Source organism: Balaenoptera acutorostrata, chromosome 2 (assembly GCF_949987535.1).
Source record: "Balaenoptera acutorostrata chromosome 2, mBalAcu1.1, whole genome shotgun sequence".
NCBI classification, from domain to species: domain Eukaryota; kingdom Metazoa; phylum Chordata; class Mammalia; order Artiodactyla; family Balaenopteridae; genus Balaenoptera; species Balaenoptera acutorostrata.
The window spans coordinates 78,995,301-79,017,900 of record NC_080065.1 but is presented as its reverse complement, the minus strand read 5'-3'; the positions used below and the strand labels follow the sequence as shown (position 1 = coordinate 79,017,900).

At 35.7% G+C, this 22,600-nt stretch overlaps 1 protein-coding gene across 3 annotated transcripts in view; it reads left to right on the top strand.

The window, feature by feature from the left end:
• Positions 1 to 22,600, top strand: part of FAM172A (family with sequence similarity 172 member A) — a 428,330-nt gene that overhangs the window by 399,218 nt on the left and 6,512 nt on the right. The window lies entirely within an intron of this gene.

The following is a 22,600-nucleotide window of genomic DNA, read 5'->3' as shown; positions in this document are numbered from 1 at the left end:
TGTACATTGCCTACTTTCATTACTTCATTGTATTTTGTTAAAATGTGTATTTTGTTAAAATGTCATAGAGCTTAAATTATTATTATATGCCCATTAGTTCTGCTGCCTTGGGATGTGATGATTCATATTAGTAGTCTATGTAATAAAAAGGGTTGGTGAATTTTTACTGAACTGTCCTTCTGGGACTATAGTTTTTAACATTCTCTGGAAGCTTTGCAAATCCTTTAATGATAAAGTGCTCTTACACTGTCTTTATCACTGACAAGTTCATAAAGACCAGAACTGTTTCCTGTAAATGTTGAACCCAACGCTATGTTGATATGATAAGTTCCTTACTTAAAGAGTCACCAAGGATACATAATTAGAACATTACCACCTTAAGGCAAATAAGGTGATTCTGTAATCCTGTTAGCAGTAATATTTGACTGGGGTCTCTACAGTTTATTAGATGAGTTCATCTTTTTGAGGTAGAGTTACCAAACACCATCTAACTATTATAGACATATTCTTTTCCTAAATTTTAAATCATTGAAGGCTATAGAAGAAGAACAAGGACTGGTATAGACCAATTAGCTCAGTTGCTAGTATTTTCAGGAGGGTTTAAATCCCTGGGTAGGCTAATGATTTTGCACAAAGATGAAAAAATACATCCTCAGGCAATAAGTTTTATTCAGTGATATAAATTAAATATTTTTATATTTGTATATGAAGTGTGGTACCTTTATTAATTATATTTGTTTTTTAAGTATACTTTGAAATATATTTAATTTTATTTTGAATTCTTTTTTTAAACATAAATTTTACATAGTGAAATGATCAGATCTTCAGTGTACAAATTGTTGAGTTTTGAAAAATGTATATATCCATTGTAACCACTACCCTTATAAAGATACAGAACATTTCCATCACCTCTAAAATTGTCTTCTTAAATCCTTCCAGTCAATTTTTCTTGCCCTCCCCACCTCACCCCTGCAACCTGTTATATTTCCACAGATTTCTTTTTTAACCTGTTCTAAACTTATATAAATGGCATATAGGGCATCTGTTCTTTTGTGTTTGGCTTCTCTCACCTAACATAATGTTTTTAAGATTCCTCCAAGTTGTTACATGTATCACTAGTTCATTCTTTTTAATTACTAAGTAGTATCCATTGTATGAATATATCAAAGTATCCATTCTCTTGTTGGTAGACATCTGGACTGTATCCAATTTTTGGCTATTATGAATAAAGCTTCTATGAATATTTTTTTACATACCTTTTTGTAGACATTTGTTTTCTGTTCGATCAGTAGTTAGTAGTAGGAGTGCTGAGACATGGGGTAGATATGTATATTTTATTAAAAACTGCAAAAAATTTTCCAAAGTGATTGTACCATTTAACACTCCTATGAGTAATATACCAGAGTTCTAGTTGAGTTGCTGCACATTCTCACCAACATTTGTGTTGTAGTCTTTTTAATTTTAATTGGCATGACTAGTCCATTTAACTTTTATGTAATTATTAATATGATTGTGTTTAAATCTATGATTGTGTTATTTGCTTTCTATTCATCCAAGTTTTTTGGTTTTCTCTTTCTCCTTTTCTACCTTCTTTTGAGGGTTTTTTTTTTAATTGCTCTAAAGTCATTTTAGTATGACTTTTTATATTATTTGTTAATGGCTGCTGTGGGGATTAAGGGTTGATCTATGCATTCTTATCATAGTCTACTTAGAGTTAATATTGTACAATTTCATACAAAATGTAAGGTGCTTACAACATTATAATTCCATTTACCTGCCTGTCCTTTATGTTACTGTTGTCATATATCTTAAATCCATATACACTAAACTACACAATAATACATTGTTACAATGTTTGCATTAAAGATTCAGTTGTTTTGTTTGTTTGTTTTTAATTAACAGAAGAAAAAATGGTCTTTATTTTTGCCCTTATGTTTACCATTGGGCATTTCTTCTTATAGACTCAAGTTTCATCTGGTGTCATTTCCCTTCAGTCTAAAGAACTTCCTCTGGCATGTCTCCCAGTGCAGGTCTGCTGACAACAGATTCTCTCAGTTTTTGACATCTGACAATGTCTTTATTTCACCTTAATTTTTAAAAGGCATATTTTCTGATTGGAAGTCGAGTTCTGGGTTGATGGGGGGAGGGGGTTCCCTTGTTTTTTTTTTTAAGTTATCGTTTTATTATCTTTTTAAAAATTATTTTATTTATTAAAATAAATAATTTATTTTATTTATTCCTTTTTTTTTTTTTTTTTGCTGTGTTGGACCTTTGTTGCTGCGTGCGGGCTTTCTCTAGTTGCGGTGAGCGGGGGCTACTTTTCACTGCGGTGCACGGGCTTCTCACTGTGGTGGCTTCTTTTGTTGCGGAGCATGGGCTCTAGGCGTGCGGGCTTCAGTCGTTGTGGCACACGGGCTCAGTAGTTGTGGCTCGCAGGCTCTAGGGCGCAGGCTCAGTAGTTGTGGCACACGGGCTTAGTTGCTCCGCAGCATGTGGGATCTTCCCAGACCAGGGCTCGAACCTGTGGCCCCTGCATTGGCAGGCGGATTCTTAACCACTGTGCCACCAGGGAAGCTCCTGCTTCCACTGTTTCTGATGAGAAGGTGGCTGTCACCTGTATCATTGTTCTGCTGTATGTATTATGTCCTTTTTCCCCTGGCTACTTTCAAGTTTTTTCTTTGTCTCTGGGTTTTAGTGGTCTTACTATGATGTGCCTAGTGTGCTTTTCTTTGTATTTATCCTGTTCAACATTTACTGGACTTCTTTGATACATAAGTTAATGTTTTCACCAAATTTGGGATTCATGGATATTACTTATACAAATATTTTTGCTGCCCTATTCTCTTTTTTTCCCCCCTCTGGGACTCCAATTACATATAAATTAAATGGTTTTATACTGTCTCACAGGTCACTTAAGCTTTGTTCATATTTTTCCCAGTCTTCTATTTTTTTAACTTGGTTGATTCCTGTTGATCAGTTTTCAAGTTCACTGGAGCTTTTTTCTGCCTTCACCAGTTGGTAATTAAGTACATCCAGTGAATTTTCCTTTCAGATATTATACTTTACAGTTCTAGTTTTTCCACTTGGTCCTTTTTTAAGGTTTCAGTTTGTCTGCTCAACCACTCTATCTTTCACTCAATATGGCCTTCTCTTTAAGTCCTTGGACATATTTATAATAGTTGCTTTAAAGTCTTAGTTTGCTAATTCTAACATCTAGGTCACCTTTAAGTTTGTTTCTATTGTTTTCTTTTTTTCCTCCTTCTTTGGATCACATTTTCCTATTTCTTTGTGTATCTAGTAAGTTATTATCTGTTAGATATTGTGGATGATGAATGGTTGTCTCTGGATTCTGTCTTAATCTTCTGGCTTTTCTTGTAGTGGGCATTTAAATGACTGGTAGATGACCTTGAACTTGTTCAGACTTGGTTTTATACTTTGTTATGGTGAGTTTTGCCCTTATTTTTAGGGTTAACCCTTAGACCTGGGACATCATCTTTACACCTAAGGAATCACCCTTCTGGGTTTCAGTGGAAAGCCCATGGTGTTTATCCAGCCTTTATAATTTGACAAGACTCAGACTCTAAAAACTGTCTCTCCCATGGTGGGCAGCAGCTTCAATCTCTGCTCAGCTTTTTCAGCTTTCCAGCTGTAGCCGTCTTCTAACTCCTTGGAGTCTTCTTCATGCAAACACAGTTCAAAATTCATCTGAAAACTTGAAAGGAATTTACACATATTTGGAAATTTCCCCCTCTGTGGTTGTCTACTTTTTTTCAGGAATTTTCCTTCCTAGTTTCCAGCTGTTCTGGCATCCCTGAACGCCATCTTTTTGACACTTCAAACCAATAATTACAGCCTTTTGCTTGGGTTCTAGCCACCTTGCACCATGTAAAAAGGAGAATTCTCTCAAGTGAAGAGCCACCCAATGCAGATCCCTTTTTTGAAGGGTTTAATCTCCTGCAGTTCATACCTGCTTCTGGTTGCTCTCCAATGCCATCAAATAGCTGTATGTTATATTTTGTACAGAGTTTATTATTGCTACCAGTGGGAGGGTTACCTGATTATCAGAACAAGAGCCTTCAGTATAGTATTTTTTTAAATTCAATTGCATTGAAATGTAGTTAATTTATCCATTATTAAAGTATTGCATTTTTGTAAACAAAAAGTGTATATTTATGTATAGGGAAAGAAATGTCTGAAAAAATATATTTCAGGTTATTTCTGATTGGTAGGATTATTGGCGATTTCAATTTTTTTCTTTTTACTTATCTGTATTTTCTTCTTTTTCTCCACAACAAGCATAGGTTGAACATTACGTTCTTTCTTTTCTCTTATAGGCAAATTTTTTGTTTATGATGACTCTTTATAATAAGATGTACTTGTGTTTCTTCAATGCATTTCATATTATTTCACTAAGTTAACTGTCTAATAAAATCCTAGTAGTCTATCTGTATGGTAAACAATACTCCTTCTGCTTTTAGGAATAAATTGAGACAAATCAAAGTTAAACGGCTTACCCAGAATTTCATGCATATTGATAGACTAGCCAGAAATAGATCTTAAATTTTAAGTCCCTCAATTCAGCTGCGCAAACTATTTCTAAGCCATCAGCAACAATGTATGCAGTTAATTCTACATTTTCTAATGGGTATGGAAGAAAATTATCATAGTTAAATATAAGCCTCAAATATTTTAGAAACTTCACTTTTGTCACTGATTTCAATCTCCTCTTCATCAAATCTTTTACTAGAGCTCCTAGCAAATTGAGAATTTGACTGATTTTAACTTTAATTCAGATTACCTTCCAAGGCCTAACGCAAAAGTGGCAGGAAGGCACACATTGAGATAGTCAGGATTTTTCTTCTTTCCTAGATTGCAAACTTCTTTTAAAAATACAATCAAATAGATATTTGTTATTTACTGATAGATATGTAAGCTTAAACCGGAATATTTTTATTGTTTTCTTATGTTTTTACTAAAATTGTTCACTAAAAATGTCATAGAACTTAGTGTTAGAATTAGTGTTGTCATTCTGAAGTTTCAACCTGAAGATGAAACCAAATAAAACTACCTTACGAAAGATACTAAATAAAATTATCTTTTAAACATCTGCAAAAATGGATGAAAATAAAAAGAAATAATTATTAAATCTTAATAGTTTTTGCTACGTGATCCTGGATTGAATTTTATTTTCTAATTTGTTATTTTTTTGGCTGCACCATGCAGCATGTGGAATCTTAGGCATGTGGGATCTTAGTTCCCCGACCAGGGATTGAACCTGCACCCCCTGCATTGGAAGCACGTAGTCTTAGCCACTGGACCTCCAGGGAAGTCCCTGGATTAGATTTTGTATTGGAAAGTAAAAATGCCATAAGGACAACTGACCAAATTGGCATACAAATAGTAAGGTAAAAAGTATCTTACAAGTGTAAAATCTTCTGAATTTGATTAGTGTAGTTACATAAGAGAATTTGGAAATATATTCTAAAGGGCGTGATATTTGTAACCTACTCAGATAGTTCAGAAAAAAATAATATGTGTATTATATACGTATAGGTGTATGTACACAAAGTGAAAGAGTAAATGATAAAACAAACATAACAAATGTTTTTAAAAACTGGTAATCTGGGTAGAAGATATTCAGGATTTAACTGCATTGTTTTTGCAACTTCCTTGTAAATTTGAAGTTATTTTTAAATGAATTTTATTTTTAATACTTCTGAGTTTATTTTCTTAGAATACATTCAAATCAGTTTTTTCCATATCTCAATCTGAAACATTAGAGTCACATCACTATACACGATTTATCACTAACTTTTATGATTTTTTTTTTAAAGAAGTTTTGGAACTTGAGCTACTAGCCAAAAGAAAACTTCATGTTTGCATCTACTTACAAAAACTGTGATGACCCTTAGGTACGAAGAAATATAGAAAAAGTACTGACTAAACAACAATTTTATTAAGAATGACATAGTTACAAATGTATTTTATTTCCAAAGTTGTTTTAAATTATAATTGTTCATAAAAATATCCACTCACATTGTGTATGTTTTGCCACCATATGTAACACTGTAATTAAGTATCTGTCAATATTTCCAGGGGTGTTAAATTTGTAGAATCTTGCTCTGGGGCCTAAAACTTCAGCACTTAAAAGGTTTCACCAGAGACCTCCTTAAAAAGTCAGGACTTTTTCCTTTTCTTTACTTTTTTTCTTTTTTTCTTTTCTCCTTTTTTTGGCGTGATAGGTTATTGAATAACACAAGAGTGACTATGGCTATATAGATTAAAGGATGTGGAGATTCTTATTTGTCCACTTGTGAAAATCTAACATAGTTTTAATCTGAAATTTTTAATTTGCCTTGTGAGATTATTCCAGTCTCTTTTAGAGGTAATTTTTTAAACTGAAGAGTTACTGAGACTTCATAGTGATACATCTTCTTTGTCTTATTAGAAAATTTAAGTACAATAATAGTCTTTTTAGATATATAATTAGGCACTAGAATGGCTGTCCACGAGGCTGCTCTCAACTATGTGGTATGAGAAAGTAGCTTCAAGTCCAGAGTTATGAGTACTGAAACTCACTTTCTAATGAAATTCTTTTTTCTGGAACTGCTTTCTTCAATTATAATTTTAGTTTGTAAGAGATTCACTTTTCTGAATAAGTTAGATATTTCCTCTCTGGTCATGAGTCTTGAACTGTTATATTTTGGTCAAATGCAATTCTGAAATAAAGTGTGAAATATCATCAGTTATAAAGTAAATGTAATGTTTTGACTTGCATATATAAAATAGAAGTTTAAAATTCAAGCCAAAATTGTTCCCCAAATTTCAAACCATGTTCTCTAATAATTATGTTAGATGCTACATTCAGTGTCTTGGGCTTGCATCATCCCAGATTTTTAACATTTTCTCTATTTCACTTTTAAAGATAAGAAACAAGATTTTTACAATTCATATATTTCACAGAGACCCATGCTGCCCCTTATCTTTTCGGCTGTTCTTTCATGTCAGGAAGAGATGTGAGTTATATAGAAGTGAAAATGTTGCTTTCTGTGTCAAAGTCTACAAGTTTCTTGTGCTGTGTTGGAAAAATAAATGTTCTTCTTTTTAAAAATACTGATCCAGAATGCTTACACAGAAACTTCATGTTTAGGAAATGACCTATTGATTGGCTATCTAAAGTTAGAAGGATTGACATTGAGTCTCCAATAGGTTTGTATTTGTGGCTTATGGAAGATTGGTATCTTTAGTCAGCTGAGAACAAATACTCTTCTTCCCACATTCAAGACACATTCAAGGTGCCCGTATTAGCAAAAAAGATAATGAAAAAAAAAAGATAATGATATGGATATAAAGAAAGAATATGCAGATTTTGTAGCAGTATCATGCTAATTTGTGACATTATTAATAGTTTTTTTCTGTATTGCATTAACTGCTTCCATATCAGATCACTGTGGCATGGGTCATCATTTTATCTGGGGACATGACTACTGTGCAAAACTTCTGTGTTTAGTGCCCACCTTTAAAAACATAACGAGGAAACTTGGATCTTACAACAGGTTTCCATCTGGCTTTAAAAGATGAAATTAATGAGGGAATGAAGAGAAGAAAGGAAAGCCTACAAAAATTAAATAGAAAAATGCATTTAATGTTTGTATTCTTTCTTGCCCGCCGTATACTGGTTACCAATCAGGAAGGAAAATGCTTTCCAGTTTGGGCAATATTTTTGTTGGACCATTCACGTGTTCCAATCTCATTCTCCTTTGATCAACAGGAGGTAATTATGAACTTTCCTGAACATTTTAAAAGGTTCAGTCTATAGTTGTGAGATAGATAGATGAGATAGATAGATAGATAGATAGATAGATAGATAGATAGATAAATTATCTAAATAATACAATAGTACAACTGTCTTTTAAAAAATACGATTATCTAAAGGAGATACAGACCATCCATTCCTTTAGATGTGCTTAATTTCATCTCCTGAGCAAGCCAGCATATCACAGGCTATCAGGTCACCTGAAACACATTATACTGATGTCCTCTTAGTTACTTCTCCCAAGTTGCTCTTTAGTAATGTGTCATAAGTCTGCATTAAGGACACAATTATTAAAAACAACTGTTTTCCACAACCAGTTTGCTTTTACCACCTAGATGCAGTGAATCATAATCAACTGTGTTGGCCTCTTTGTATTTGTCAATAGAAAGCTCAGTCAAATTTTCGGCCATCATCTGGCAGTTGTACAGGTTTTTGTATTCATTGTCCTTATGTATTAATCTTACCCTATCCCTGCCTTTATGCTATTTCTCTACTCCTTTTACTCTTATTTCTCTTTTATCCTACTATAATGTATATATAAGTCATCTTAAATGCTATTTTCAATGAATGATATGAATAAATAACTATTAAACAAGCAAATGTAACTCTACGACTATATTTTTACTTAATATGATATTATTGAAGTTTTCACTATTAGAGATATAATTTTTAGCCCTTTTTATACATTTTGTAAATATATTTTTTCTAGTAAATAGGTTATAGCATTCTTTATTATTAGGATTCCTAAAGTACTTTTGTCTTGATAATATAGGTCTTCCTTCGTTTACCTTTTTGTAGGAAAGTTTTCGACAATTCATGATTCTACTCATATAAATTGTTGCCCCCCCCCAAACATTGAAATCTGACTAACTGAAGACATCTTATTTTCAGTAACCAACATCTTCCTTTTTAACTGTGCAGATTAATCCTCCACCTTAGTTAACCTTATAAGTGGATTCATAGGCTTTCCCATCAGTGTGACTTTTTAAATTTTCTCTCTGGAATAGAAATAAAATAATAGATGCCATTCACTTTCAGTAATGCCCAAAGGATATAGCTGAGATTCTTTGGGATGTAATTCCCATCCATTGCTACTTTAACAAGATCCAAGTAATAATTCTGACAATGATTTTTAAATGCTTGGGGAAAAAAGAGACCTTTATGGCCCTATAATTAACTTTAAAATGTTGCTTAGAACCAGTATACAAAGCAAAGACGAGGGAATAATATGTACTTGCCAAATTTTGTAACACTTTAAAGTTATTTGTAAAATAACTTTACATCCATTGCAATATCTCATACCCCAGGACTGCAACTATTTACAAACCCAGAAGTAAATTTAATTCCAGAGAGGAAAATTTAATTCCTTGAGCAATACTGAAAGATTTCACCCTGTGAGTCTTCTAGACAGTTGCAGAAAAGCCTATATGGCAAGTCCAGTTAGAGTTTCAAAATGTCTTTTTAGGATAAAGTTTAGTACAGATGCAGTAAGGATTATAGTTGTAAATAATTTTCATAACCCTTTCTAGTAATTGTTTAGCCATATCTGCTTCTATTCAGTTTTTATCATAAATCAGTCCTTAGTGGAACTTAACTTAAGTGCTCATGAATTTTCTCTATCCTGATACTGAAATATTATCTGGTATTGAAATAATCAGTCCTATCTTATATGTTCCCATGTCATTTTCTAAACTAGGCAATAGTAGGAATTTACTATGTTTACATGACCTATTTGAGAATATATATATTTAATTTAAAATCAGTACATTATTATCTTAATGGGAGATGTTATTCTATATGTATTAATGGTGTTGTGTAAATAACACAGGATCCTTTAAGAATTCTTCCCATGTAGAAGGCAGTTGCATTATGGGATTTTTTTTTTTTTTTTTTTTAAAGAAAAGGACATTCATAGAGGAAATGCCTTGGGGGAGAGAACTGGGAATGAAATTAAAGTAGTATCAGACAGGTGAGGGCAACTCTAGACTTGGAGCCTGAATGTAACAAAAATCATCTATTTCTACATTACCTTAACTAGAATGAAAAGACCTCACAGTGTTAGGAGCATAAGTGATCCTCCAGCAGCTTTCAGCATCTGTCATAAAGTGACCGTAGTCAGCCACTAGATGACATTGCCTGACAAAACTTTTTCTTTTTTTTTTTTCTTTTTTAAGTGCATCAAGAAATCAATCAAAATAGAAAATGTAGTAATTTTATGCCAGATTTATGTTGTTCACAATAATTTGCTTTATGTGATATTTTATTCATCTCATTAGTTAATGTTATGAATACATTTGGAGGCTATTTTGTTTATAGTTTACAGTTTCCTTAAATTTATGACCGGAAGAAGTAAGAGCTGTTAAGAGTTAGAAAAGAAAAAACCTGAACTTATTCACATATGATTGTTTATGTAGAAAATTCAAAATCTACAGATAAATTTTTAGTATGACCAGGGTAATTTACCAAGGTTGCTAGATACAAAATCATTATACAAAAAAAAGTGCATTTCTATATACCAATAACAAGCAGTTAAAGATCCACAAGTAGCATCGACAAACATGTCATATTAAAAAAAATTAAGTTAAGGGACATATCATGTTCATAGATTCAATCACTCAACATAGTAAAGATGTCAATTCTCCCCAAATTGATACAGAAGTTTAACATAATTCCTGTCAAAATTCCAGCAAGATTTTTTTGTAGATATAACCCTCTGAAGTTTCCAAGACCACCCTCACTATGATACCAACCACAAGTAGGTATCCTAAGGCCATCTTCAGGTTTCATCATTTGCCAGAAGGACTCACAGAGCTCACTGAAAGCTGTTATAAATCTAGTAACAGCAAAAGGGTATAGATTAAAATCAGCCAAGGAAAAGCATATAGGGCAGAGTCCAGGAACGTTCCAAGGATGAATTTCCAGTTGTTCTCTTCCAGTCAAGTCTTGGATAGTGCTGTCTTCTCCCAGCAACATGTGAGAATACACATAGAATAGTGCAAACAGGGGAAACTCACTTGAACCTTGGTGTCCAAGGACTCAGTTAACATTCACATGGTTAACTGCCTGCATGGCTGACTTTAATCTCCAGATACTCCAGAGGTCCAGCTGAAACCTTTTGGGGAAAGGTCGTTACTATACAGTAGATATAGACAAGTTTATTCTAAAATTTATATAAAAAGGCAAAGGAACTAGGATACTCAAAACAATTTTGAAAAAGAAGAATAAAGTGGGAAGAATCAGTCTATCTGATTTCAATACATTACTGGCAAAGATACAAAGAAACTAGATCACTCACACATTGCTAGAAGGATTGTAGAATTGTACGATGACTCTGGAAAACAGTGTGGCAGTTTCTTGCATATTACAAAACATGCAAGTAATATATGGCCCAGCAATTGTACTCTTGGGCATTTATCCCAGAAAAATGAAGATTATTTCACACAAAAATTTGTACATGAATGTTTAGAGCATCTTTATTTATAATAGCCAAAAAACTGAAAACAACCCAGATATCCTTTGAGAAGGGAATGATTAAACTGTGGTATATCCATATCATGGAACACTACTCAGCAATAAAAAGGCACAAAATATTGATTCACACAAAAACCTGGATATATCTCCAGAGAATTAAGCTGAATGAAAAAAGCCAATCCCATGAGATTATATACTGTATGATTCCATTTATGTAACATTCTTCAAATGACCAAATTATAGAAATGAAGAACAGATTAGTGGTTGCCAGGAGTTAAGGAGGGGCTGGAAGGGAAACATGAGTGATCTTTGTGGTGATGGAAATGGTCTGTATCTTATCTGTAGCATGTTAATATCCTGGTTGTCATATCGTACTGTGGTTTTTGTTTTTTTTTTTAATTTTATTTATTTATTTATTTATTTTTGGCTGTGTTGGGTCTTTGTTTCTGTGCGAGGGCTTTCTCTAGTCGCGGCAAGCGGGGGCCACTCTTCATCGCGGTGCGCGGGCCTCTCACTATCGCGGCCTCTCTTGTTGCGGAGCACAGGCTCCAGACGCGCAGGCTCAGCAATTGTGGCCAATGGGCCCAGTTGCTCCGCTGCATGTGGGATCCTCCCAGACCAGGGCTCGAACCCGTGTCCCCTGCATTGGCAGGCGGATTCTCAACCACTGCACCACCAGGGAAGCCCCCCGTACTGTGGTTTTACAAGGTGTTCCTGTTGAGGAGAATCATAAAAGGGACCCAGGATCCATTTGTGTTATTTCTTACAACTGCATATGAATTTAAAATTATCTCAAAATAAGAAGTGTAATTATAAATGAATGAATCCAAAAAATGAAGTGCAAATCCTCTATGGAGAAAGTGGTAAAACTTCATTGAGACATTAAAGATGATCTAAATAAATGGTAAGATATATCACATGCACTGATGACAAGATTGAGCATTGGAAATATATCAGTTCTCCCTAAATTGGCCTATCGAGGCTTTAGTACGATTCCAAATCGTTAAGTGACTGGGGCAATCTCTAATGGCTGCTTTACCACCTTGACCTTCCTCCACTTCCTCCTTCTATTGGCTGCACAGCAAAGCTCTGTGCTTTTGAAAGTCTGACAAAGCAATATAAAATGATGCTGTGGATACAGAGGTTCATATGATTCACCTGTGTATTCAGAACACCAGTAGCACTTGGCTTTGTAAATTCACAAGTCCTTACTGCTGTGATCTTCTGTATGCTTCCATTTCCTTTATTTCAAAATGGGAACCATCATCAAAATAGTGCAAAAACCGTAGAAAACGTCTATGAATCTATGTTTTATTATATCTTAATAGCATTCAATAAGCATCAGTTTTCTGGTGAATTCTGTTCTGGACAGCTTTTTATACAACAAACATCTATTAAGCCTCAGCTGTGATTTCTGGAATAAAAAGTTTTGAGGCATTACCCCCAAAAGATTTGGAGATAAGACAAGGTATCTTTCATACATGAAATGACTAATTAAGCAAAGCAAGTATATGATAATATAGTATATACTATATACAAAATACTGAAACATGAAAAAAGGAAGTAGTTGATATGGGGTAAAGTTAATCAAAGAAAGCTTATTAGAGGAAGTAAATACTGAACTGAATCTTTTTTGTTGTTGTTGTTGTTTTTTGGCTGCGTTGGGTCTTTGTTGCTGCACACGGGCTTTCTCTAGTTGCAGCGAGCAGGGGCTACTCTTCGTTGTGCTGTGCGGGCTTCTCATTGCAGTGGCTTCTCTTGTTGCGGAGCACGGGCTCTAGGCGCACAGCCTTAGTTGCTCCGTGGCATGTGGGATCTTCCTGGACCAGGGCTCGAACCCGTGTCCCTTGCATTGGCAGGTGGATTCTTAACCACTGCGCCGCCAGGGAAGTCCCTGAACTGAATCTTAAAGCAATTAGACATATATCTTCTGAAAATTTTTAGTATTATAATGTTTAACCAATTTATAAATATTGATTATATTTCAGCAAAATGTCTGTGTAGCTGTGGCCTATCACAGCCACTCTGGACTTTAGATTTCTCACTTGTGAAATGAAACTGTTAGATGAAATTTTATCTCGGGTCCTTTCCACGTCTTTGCTATCTTATATTTGATATGTTTCTATCTGCATCTAAATTTGAACCAAGTATTTGAACTACATTTTGGGAATACAAGCTCTTGAACAGTTGAAGTTTGACTGTCTAAGAGTTCTCAGTTCTGACACTCTCCTAAACGTCTTGATGCTAGTAAATTGTATTTATTAGGTAAGCACAGCATTTTAGCTAAACATATCTGGAAGATACTTTGAGTATTTGTCAGTGCTTATCACCTAGTTGCTAATGGACTGTGGATCACCTGCATCTACCTCATCAGTTTGTTGGAGAGAGCAAGAAAAACACTCTACTTCCTTCAGTTTCAGTGATAGAGAATCCAACTGTTATTATATTCCCATTTTAGAGGAATTTATTTCTTAACTCTAAAAGCTAGCATGCACTTCAACATAGGGTACGTTTATCCATCTGTGTTGAAGATGAGTAAAGTTTGACCTCTGCCTTCAAAAACTTTACAGTGGTAATCAATCTCTTCTCTGACTGGACTTCAGAATCACCAGAGTCACAGATGCCCAGACCCTGAGATTTTGGAAAGGTTTAAAAATTGTCAGTTGACCTGGGCCTGGGAGAATAGGGGATACTTATAGAAGAACAGTTGAGGGATTAAACCCAGAAAAGAAGGCTAGATCCAGGGAATGGAGGGCTTTAATCCACATGGAGGAATTTCTACTTAATTTGAAAGATTATGGAGATCATTGGATATGTTTGAGCAGAAGAAGAGGTCTATGACACAAATGATACTTAGGATTTTTGTCTGGTAGGGTACGAGATAGAAGAGAAGAGGTTGAAGGCAATGAAACAAGTTAAGAGGAAGTTTCTGGATTCTAAATGATAGGTCATTAAATCTAGAGTGGTGACAGGGGAATGGAAAGCAAAAAAGAGACTGGAAAAGCTTTGCTGAGGTGCGATTGTCGGGATTTGGTAACTGATTGGATCAGGAGTCGGCAAACAAGCGAAAACAAAAATCAAAGATGACTGAGAGGCTTTGAGCTGGAGTAGCTAAGAGAATAGTGTGTCTATTTATAGAAATGAAGAAAGTGGAAAGGCCTGCCTAGAGAGTAAGTCCACCAGTTGCCTCTGGTCGGCTTGCAGAAATGGAACGCTGTGACAGCGCCGTCCCCATCCTAGTACCTTCCCATCACGCACACCAGTCCTAAGGGCTGAGAACCCAGCGGCGTCAGCATATATAACGAGAGCAGAATTATCAGGAAAATGCTGCTTCTAGTTCAAGTCCATTTTTTAATTTACTACTTTGAAATATTATTTTATTAGGCTGTCTTTCTTACTGCGTATTACTACTGCCTACTACTATTACTCACTTCATGTGAACCAGCAGGAGGTGGGTTTTATACTCTGAAGTGTGCAGAAGAATGAGCCCCAGAGAATGATCTAGAGGTGGGAGGAGTTGATAAATGCAATCAGGGAGGGTTAAATCCATCATTCCAACTCCCTATAATCCATTCACCATTTACCAACCAGTGTACTCTTTAAATGCAAGTCAGATTATATTTCTTCTCTGCTGAAACTCTGCAGACAGCTCTTCCATTGTACTTGGAATAAAATTAAAACCTTTCACTGTGCCCTGAGAGACCTCACGTGGCTTGGAGGCTGCCCACCTCTCTGAATCATCTTCTACCACGTTCCCCCTCACCCTCCATGCTCCAGGTGCTTTCCAGTTCCTTGACTATGACCAGCTCTTTCCTCCTCAGACCCCCTCCCTCTCCTTGTTCTTTCAGAACCCTGCCTGCAGCACTCTCTCCAGACCTTCACCTGGCTCCCTCTTTCCATTCTGGTCTCAGGTCAGAAGTGTCCACCCAGTCTAAATTGACGACCATCTCTTCTCCTCTTCATTCTCTTCACATCCCTCTACTGTGTTTTTTTCACAGTGCTTCGGACTCTCTGAAATCATGTTCATCGGTTTACCTGTTTATTGCCTGTCATCCCCACTAGCACATATGCTACAAGGAGCAGAGTTTTTATATATCTTGCTCACCACCACATCCCCAGCCCAAAGAAATAGTGCCTGGCATACAGTAAATCCATGTATGAATGTATAAATTAATCACTGACAGGACCTCTGGAAAAACTGCCCACAAAATATTTCCTTTAGAATAGAATCCACAATTGAGCGACGAGGACCACAGATGATTCAGATATTTGAACTAGCAAATGATTTTGTTTTGTTTTGAAATAAGGAAAGTATTTTGCATTCCATTCTATCTCACCCCTCCCTCTCTCCGTCTTTCTCATTCTCTCTCTCCCTTCCTCCCCACCTCTCTCTTACACACACACACAACACACACACACACACACACACACACACACACACACACACTCATGAAGTCAAACTGGCAGCCATAAGGCATAGGTACCTAGCTAGGAACACAGAGAATCTGGAAGAAAAGGGAAGCGTGACAAACTATCTAGAAAGCTGCACCAGCCCTCTCGGACAGTGTTATTTTAGAATGGGGCCCAGTAAAGCTCTTCACTGATTGTGTTGGGAATAATAGGATCAGAAACCTTTACTTATGGAAATAACTATTTTATGATTCTTTGCATTCCTTGTGTAGAGCCCTGTGCTCTTAGCATCCTTTGGCAAAGTTACTTTTGAAAATGACGAAGGGAAACGAAAAAGAGAACTTTTGCCCACACCTGGGCTCAAATTTTAAAGGGAAACAGTATCCCTGGAGGCCAGGCTTTGTGACAACACTAAGAGAAGTATGTGAGACAAGAATTAAAACCAAAGAAAACACTTCTGCGCCAGCTCTCTGGGTTTGAAAGGCAATTCAAGCAATTACAATGTGTCCATTTTTTATTGGTTAGGAGAGGTTTATTAGAGAGGTCTGCCGGGTTCAATGTCAGAGACCCACAGCTACTGCAGGCTCTCTACTCTGCCTAAGAGTAAGTTTACTTCCCAAAGTTGTCTCCTTGAGTCTTAAGCTGCCCAGTGCCCAAAACCGCTCCACTCCCCTTTCATAGATGAGAGATATAGAAAAGAAGCTGGAGGAAAGGACAGGCTTTCCCAGAAGCTACCCGTGACGCAGAAGTTTCTACCACTGCTTTTATGTCTTTGTTTCAGCCTCCTATCTCTGGTCAAGCTTGACGACTTGCCTTTAAGGTTTCAACACAATCTCGGCTTTAACAGATTTGCAGCAGTGTTAGCAATGGAAAGAGACTTGCTTGTATCTTACACAGGTGGTTTAAGCAGGCCAGGCAGCACGTTTACTGAGCTGCTCCTGGCGTCTCCCTCAGTCTCAGCGAACACCCCACTTCGTTTACTATCCTCCCCGCCCCCGAAACCCCCATCCTCACCCCTGCTGTGTGACAGAGTCTCAACTCACACTTGTGCCTTCTAACTTGGAGAGTCTCCATTAGGAGCCCTTCTCTGTTCAAATATTGGTAAATTTATTCTTTTTAATGGTGTTCTTCTTAGAAGCGCTAGAATTCATTTTTAAATGAATTTTAGTAGTAATATATATTTTCTTTCTTTTTAGAAGGCACATTATTTTTCTGTGCTCTAGTATTTCTCTAATTCTTCATATCTTTCTAAAAATAACTGCTGGTGAGCTCATAAATTCATTAGTTAATCCCGCTGGGACTCAATAATGCATATTACAGACCTCCTGATTTTTATATATTAGATTTTCTCAAGAATTCCCTTACCTGTTATTCTCAACATAGCTATATTGACAGGGTCTTCATTACTTCCTAATTGCCCATATTTCTTTTTCTTGTTAAAGATCAATTTTTAAAATCAAGCCTTGTCAGTTTGAAAGTATCATAGATATGTTATCCTGTTAATGTGTTTCATATCTTTCTAGGTTTTTTTCTTTCCCCCTTTATCATAGGAAACGTATAAAATTTACTCACTACCTTTTTCTTTAAAACCAAATTCTTTTGCAGGGGAGGCGGGTGTCAGTGAGAGGGTAGGTGCCCATACTAGTTTTTTCCCCTGAAATAAAGATTTTTAAATGATATTTCATATTCAGAGGTGACTGTGTGAACAGTTATATTCCCTATGCTAAACGAGACCCTAAAATGTAAATTATGCATAGATTGTTGAAATTATTCCATGACCTTCTGGTCTAGGACCATGTAAAATAAGGTGACCAGCAATAATTAGAATAGTGAATGGCTGACCAAGAAATGCTTCTAAATTATCTTTTCAGTGAGCCCTTACTCAGACTGTCCATCATATTATAGTAGTAAACCTCACCTCTGGAAAATCTGATTGTGTATGTGTAATATCATTTGAAGAATGATTATTTGCTTTCCCAGAGAATTCTTCACTTTATTAAAAGATTCTTTGAAGAAGTAGATAACCCACTTCTTCCTTTAAAAATATTCTATTTACAGAAATTATATTTACGTATAACTTTTTAAGACATCTACTGCAGAAAATGAGGTACAGCTTCAGAGTAGTCTACATCTACCAAAGTAAACATCAGGGTTTTGGCTGCTAACTCAGTAGCATATTTTGGCATAGTTTTTGCCAAAAAAAAAAAAAAAAAAAAAAAATTCCAAGCACTAAGATCAAGTGAAGAGGAGTGTGGACAAGGCAGACTTGGAAGAAACACTTGGATTAAAGTCATCACAGGAAGAAGTAAGGGGAATAGACAAGGCAGAAGATATAGCAATGTTTTCTTCTCTCTTATCCTATTCTTTGAGCATTCCACTGTCAGTGCTATTTCCAACCATTTTTTGTTTAATTTCTAAATGCTGTTACATAAATGTAGCCTCCTTCTTTCTCAGTTCCATTACAAGACACTTTTTCTTAAATATATAGTCTTTTGGGAAAACATATGACACATTTTAGCAATTTGATCTTCCTCATGTGATTTATAGTTTCATCCTTTATACTTAAAGTTTCTAATCTTTTTGACCATTTGTGCTATCTCTACCTCTTTGAAATTTGCTGTAGTTTATTTTTAAAAACAATTGATAGATAAAGAATAAATATTCAGTGTAGTATTTTAATTGGAAGATCCCCTGTCCACTACCTTTTGGTTATTTCACAGTGAATAACATCGTTGACAAAAATACCAAGATCTTCTCCAACCACAATTATTTTTGATCTATGAAACAGAATTTCCTTACAAATTAAGTAGTTTTTATAGTAGTGACATTTATTGTTGATGTGATCTGTTTAATATGACTGTAGTCAGAAGGGAAGTTGGGTCCGTTATTCTTCCAGAAATTTGTGGAAGAAACATTAAGAGAAGTAAAAGGCATTTCTACTCTGTATAAGGATAAAAGAGCTAGCTATAAGTAGGGTTCAGATTATAGATAAATTAATCTCTAATGTAATAAAAAAGAATTAACTCTTCATTTTTATTTAAGCTAACTCTTATCATCTAAAAACATACTATTTTAATAAATATTGGATTTCCCTGGTGGTCCAGTGGCTATGACTCCGTGCTCCCAATGCAGGGGGTCCTGGTTCGATCCTTGGTCAGGGAACTAGATCCCACATGCCGCAACTAAGACTCGGCACAGCCAAATAAATAAATAAATATTTTTTAAAAAATAAAAAATAAATAAATATTATGCAGTGCTTTTACTATCCTGAAATAAATTCTAGAGATAACATAATTCACCTACTTACAAGATTGCTAAATTATTATATTCTTTTAGTTAACATATGAAGGAAATAAAAGAAAAATAACTCATAATAAGAATAATATATATATCAATATTTAAAGTGCTCAGGAAAATCTGCATGGGTCCTGTGTATAGAATCACCAGGAATTCCACATCTACAAATGCAGGCTGGTGCAGGTGTGCTTATTGGTGGCTCAAGTACTGTGGGCAATGAGGCCATCAGTGATGAGATTTTCTCATATGGTAGTCCATTCTTGGTAATATTCTGAACAACATAAAATACAAAATTCCTTCAATTTACATGGTAGCTGGATTCCTGGAAAATTCCGTGTGCATTAAAATCATGCCAAAAGTACTGTGAGATTATTTGTTAAACAGATCTATATTCTAAGCCCATATAATCATAAACAGGTTTTTCAACTACATGAATAGCTGGTGAAACATTTGAAAACCATGTGCAATGCAGAACAGTTCTTCATGTGCTATAATGCCCTGCAAATTGAAGGATGTCCACCTCCCTGGCCTTCTCCCACTAAATGCCAATAGCTCCTCCCAATTGTCCTGACCTCCAAAAACTTTCCTACAAATTTCCAAAATGCCCCGGACGCCACTACCATGCCCATTAAGAACCACTGATTATGACTGAGCAAAGGCAATTTTTTGTAATAAAGAACTGAGATCGTGCACATTTATTTTGCCCCAAAGGTGAATTATCCAGTAAGAACAAGCCTGCCAATCCAAGAGGATACAAAAATCATTCCCTGAGAACATGGCAGATAATTAACCTGGGAAAACCCTTTATTTCCTACATTGTGGAAACAACATAGATTAGGGAAATGGGGGTTTGAAAAGTAGAAAAAAGATCACAGTCCCTAAGAAGAGGAGCTTTTGATAAGAGTAAAGTTGTGGCAGGGGAAAGACCAGGTCCTGACTATAAAACCATGTTTATCTCCTTCAAATAACATAGTTAGTGCTAAATGGACTAGTTTCCATGTTACCTACACATCATTGCAGGTTATTAATAAATGGCTGCTTTTTTAGTTAGCCTAAACTTTCCCCTTTTATATCCTTTTATGAATAGATAATGTAATGGCCTAGTGTTTCCATCCTGATGGAAGAAATTCCCCTAAAGTTGTATATCTTTTAAGTATTCGAAAGCTGCTGTCAGAAGTTTCCATTCTCTTATCATTGCTATGGGTGGATAGTCATATTAATTCGTGAATATTTTCACTGAACTTTGGCCCCAAGTTTTCAAAAATGGTCTCCAAACATGTTCTTGAAATGTGTATATGCAGCCCCAGATGGACATGCAACTACCTTCCAAATGCTGTTTTAAAATTATTAAAAATCTACTTTCAGTAATTTAGAAAAGAAAGCCATTTTTGTATAAGATATTTATGTTACCACTCCTTAGTTTAGGGAGGATTCTCCCTCTCCCATTCCATTCTCTATAATTCAGTTTCTAACCCACCTTGCTTATTAATTTACTCCTAGCAATTTCCCTTCCTCTGACAGAGCACACATTCTCATTATTTATACTCTTAAATTGCAGGGGTAAATACTGAGAGCCAGTGCAGGTCCTCAGTTATCTTAGGGACTTTGGTCTTTTCAGCCCAGGACTAATCAAGCAGAGAGTCATCATAAGCTAAAACTAAAAAGCCTTTGTAGTGATTTTATCACCTGGGAAATTTGTCCATCCTTCAGAAAGATTGTCACCAGGAAAGAAAAAAATAAAGGAGTTAAAATTGCTTCAGACCATTGACTCCTTAGGTCCCTCTAGATTCATACATTGAATTGGTTTTCAAGGGGTGGGAGGAATTATGAGAAGAGCTCCCTGAGAAAGCTTAGAAATTGATCATAGCCTTGGTAATACTAGGAAGTGTAAGTGTGATCGCTGTGGAGGAAATGCCAAATGAGCCTGGAAGCCTGGGAAATGAGAAGGAAAAGAGAGGATTAACACCTTTTTTTTTCCTATTGTGTTTGGGGATGGGTGTTTCCATGTAGTATGCATCTGAGAAGAGTCAATACCATTGACTTTAAAATATTTTTTCATTATAAGTGCTATTAGTAATTATTATTGAAATGAAACTGGAGTTACAAGCACTATAGAAAACAGGGACGGGCATTTCATAAACCTGTCCAGAAACTGGGCTCCCTTCTAAATATACCCACAAAATATTATTTAAAGTTGGTATGTCTGAGCTTATCTAGAACTGCTCACAAACTTCTTTTGTGTTTGGAGAATACAGATGCCTCCAAATTCAAAGGAAGTCTTTAAGACTGTTATCTGAATACATCATTGAAAATTATATACTAACAATAAATATCTGGATATTACATATATTTTAAAGAACTTGAATTTTTACACATCTATTGATAAAGGCAGGCATTTGTATCATTTTTTCCCGAGAATTCTATTGACTTGTCAAAATCCAGTCAGGCACTTTAGGATTTGCCAGGATAAGCCTGCACTCATCTCTTTCTTCCACTGACTAGCATTGAATTTTGCCCAAAATGAGTAAGCAAATAGAAAAAGGACCTCATCTTTTAGTCTGAACACAGTAGTGTTGGGGGATGTAACTCAAGGATATGACTTCAGTACTGGATCTTGTTCCAAATGCAAGTTCATTAGGCCAATCTGCAGAGGAGAGCAGGATAGAGTGCATCCTTCTGAGGGCACCTGTTAAAAGAGGGGTTCTCTAGTAAGGCCAGCTCCCACAGCTAAGTCACATGCACAGACTATAGCTTTCTGCTCTCTGGTCGAGGCAGCCATAGCATCCTTATTGTTGTAACTCCCAGATTGTGATACTGTCACAAAACTGTTGCTAGGCAACAAATGTGGTTACCAGGTCTCAGCGAATAGCTGAAGGGGAAAGCAAAGTGTTGCACCATTGTAGAGTAACCATAGCAATGACCTACTATTACAGACTAAAGAATTATCATTAACAATGTTAAAGTATCAGACAGAGGCCCCGAATCCAGAGACTTCCAGACAGTGTCTCTCTGCATAATTGAGTGATCTCGGAAGAGATTTAAACCGTTTAAAATCTGTTCACTCATTATTTCTACGGGAGAGTCTTTGCTATTATTATTTTTATTTTTTAATTTAAAAAGTGTTCCGTTATAAAACTATTAGTTAAATGATATAAGCTATCACAGGGAGTCAAAAACAGACTAATGTCCTCATCTGTTCTTATGTCTACATCAGTGTTATTTTTTGCCTGTCTTAAAACTGAAGAAAGACTTTATTTGAAAAATCTGTACATTAGTGTTAAATTGAAGCCACAGAAAGAAGCTGTAGTAAAATAAAATAACTCCGTAAATTGACAACTTAACCTGCATTTTGTGAGTTGAATTCCTGCTGACAAAATAGGAGGCCTAGATGCTCTTTCAGTAGTCACCGCTTTGAAACATTTTTTTTTTTTTTAGCTTTTCTAAGACTGTCCCCTAAAACCTGTTTTCAAAAAAAAAAAAAAATGTAGGCTGCTAGGACACTAAAATCCAACTTGTTTCTTTCTCTTGGGAAGCAAAGAAACGTGGGTGCTCTGCGGAGGGTGCAAAAGCCGGATTCCGAGCGCAGGGGAAACCAATCCCCGCGCG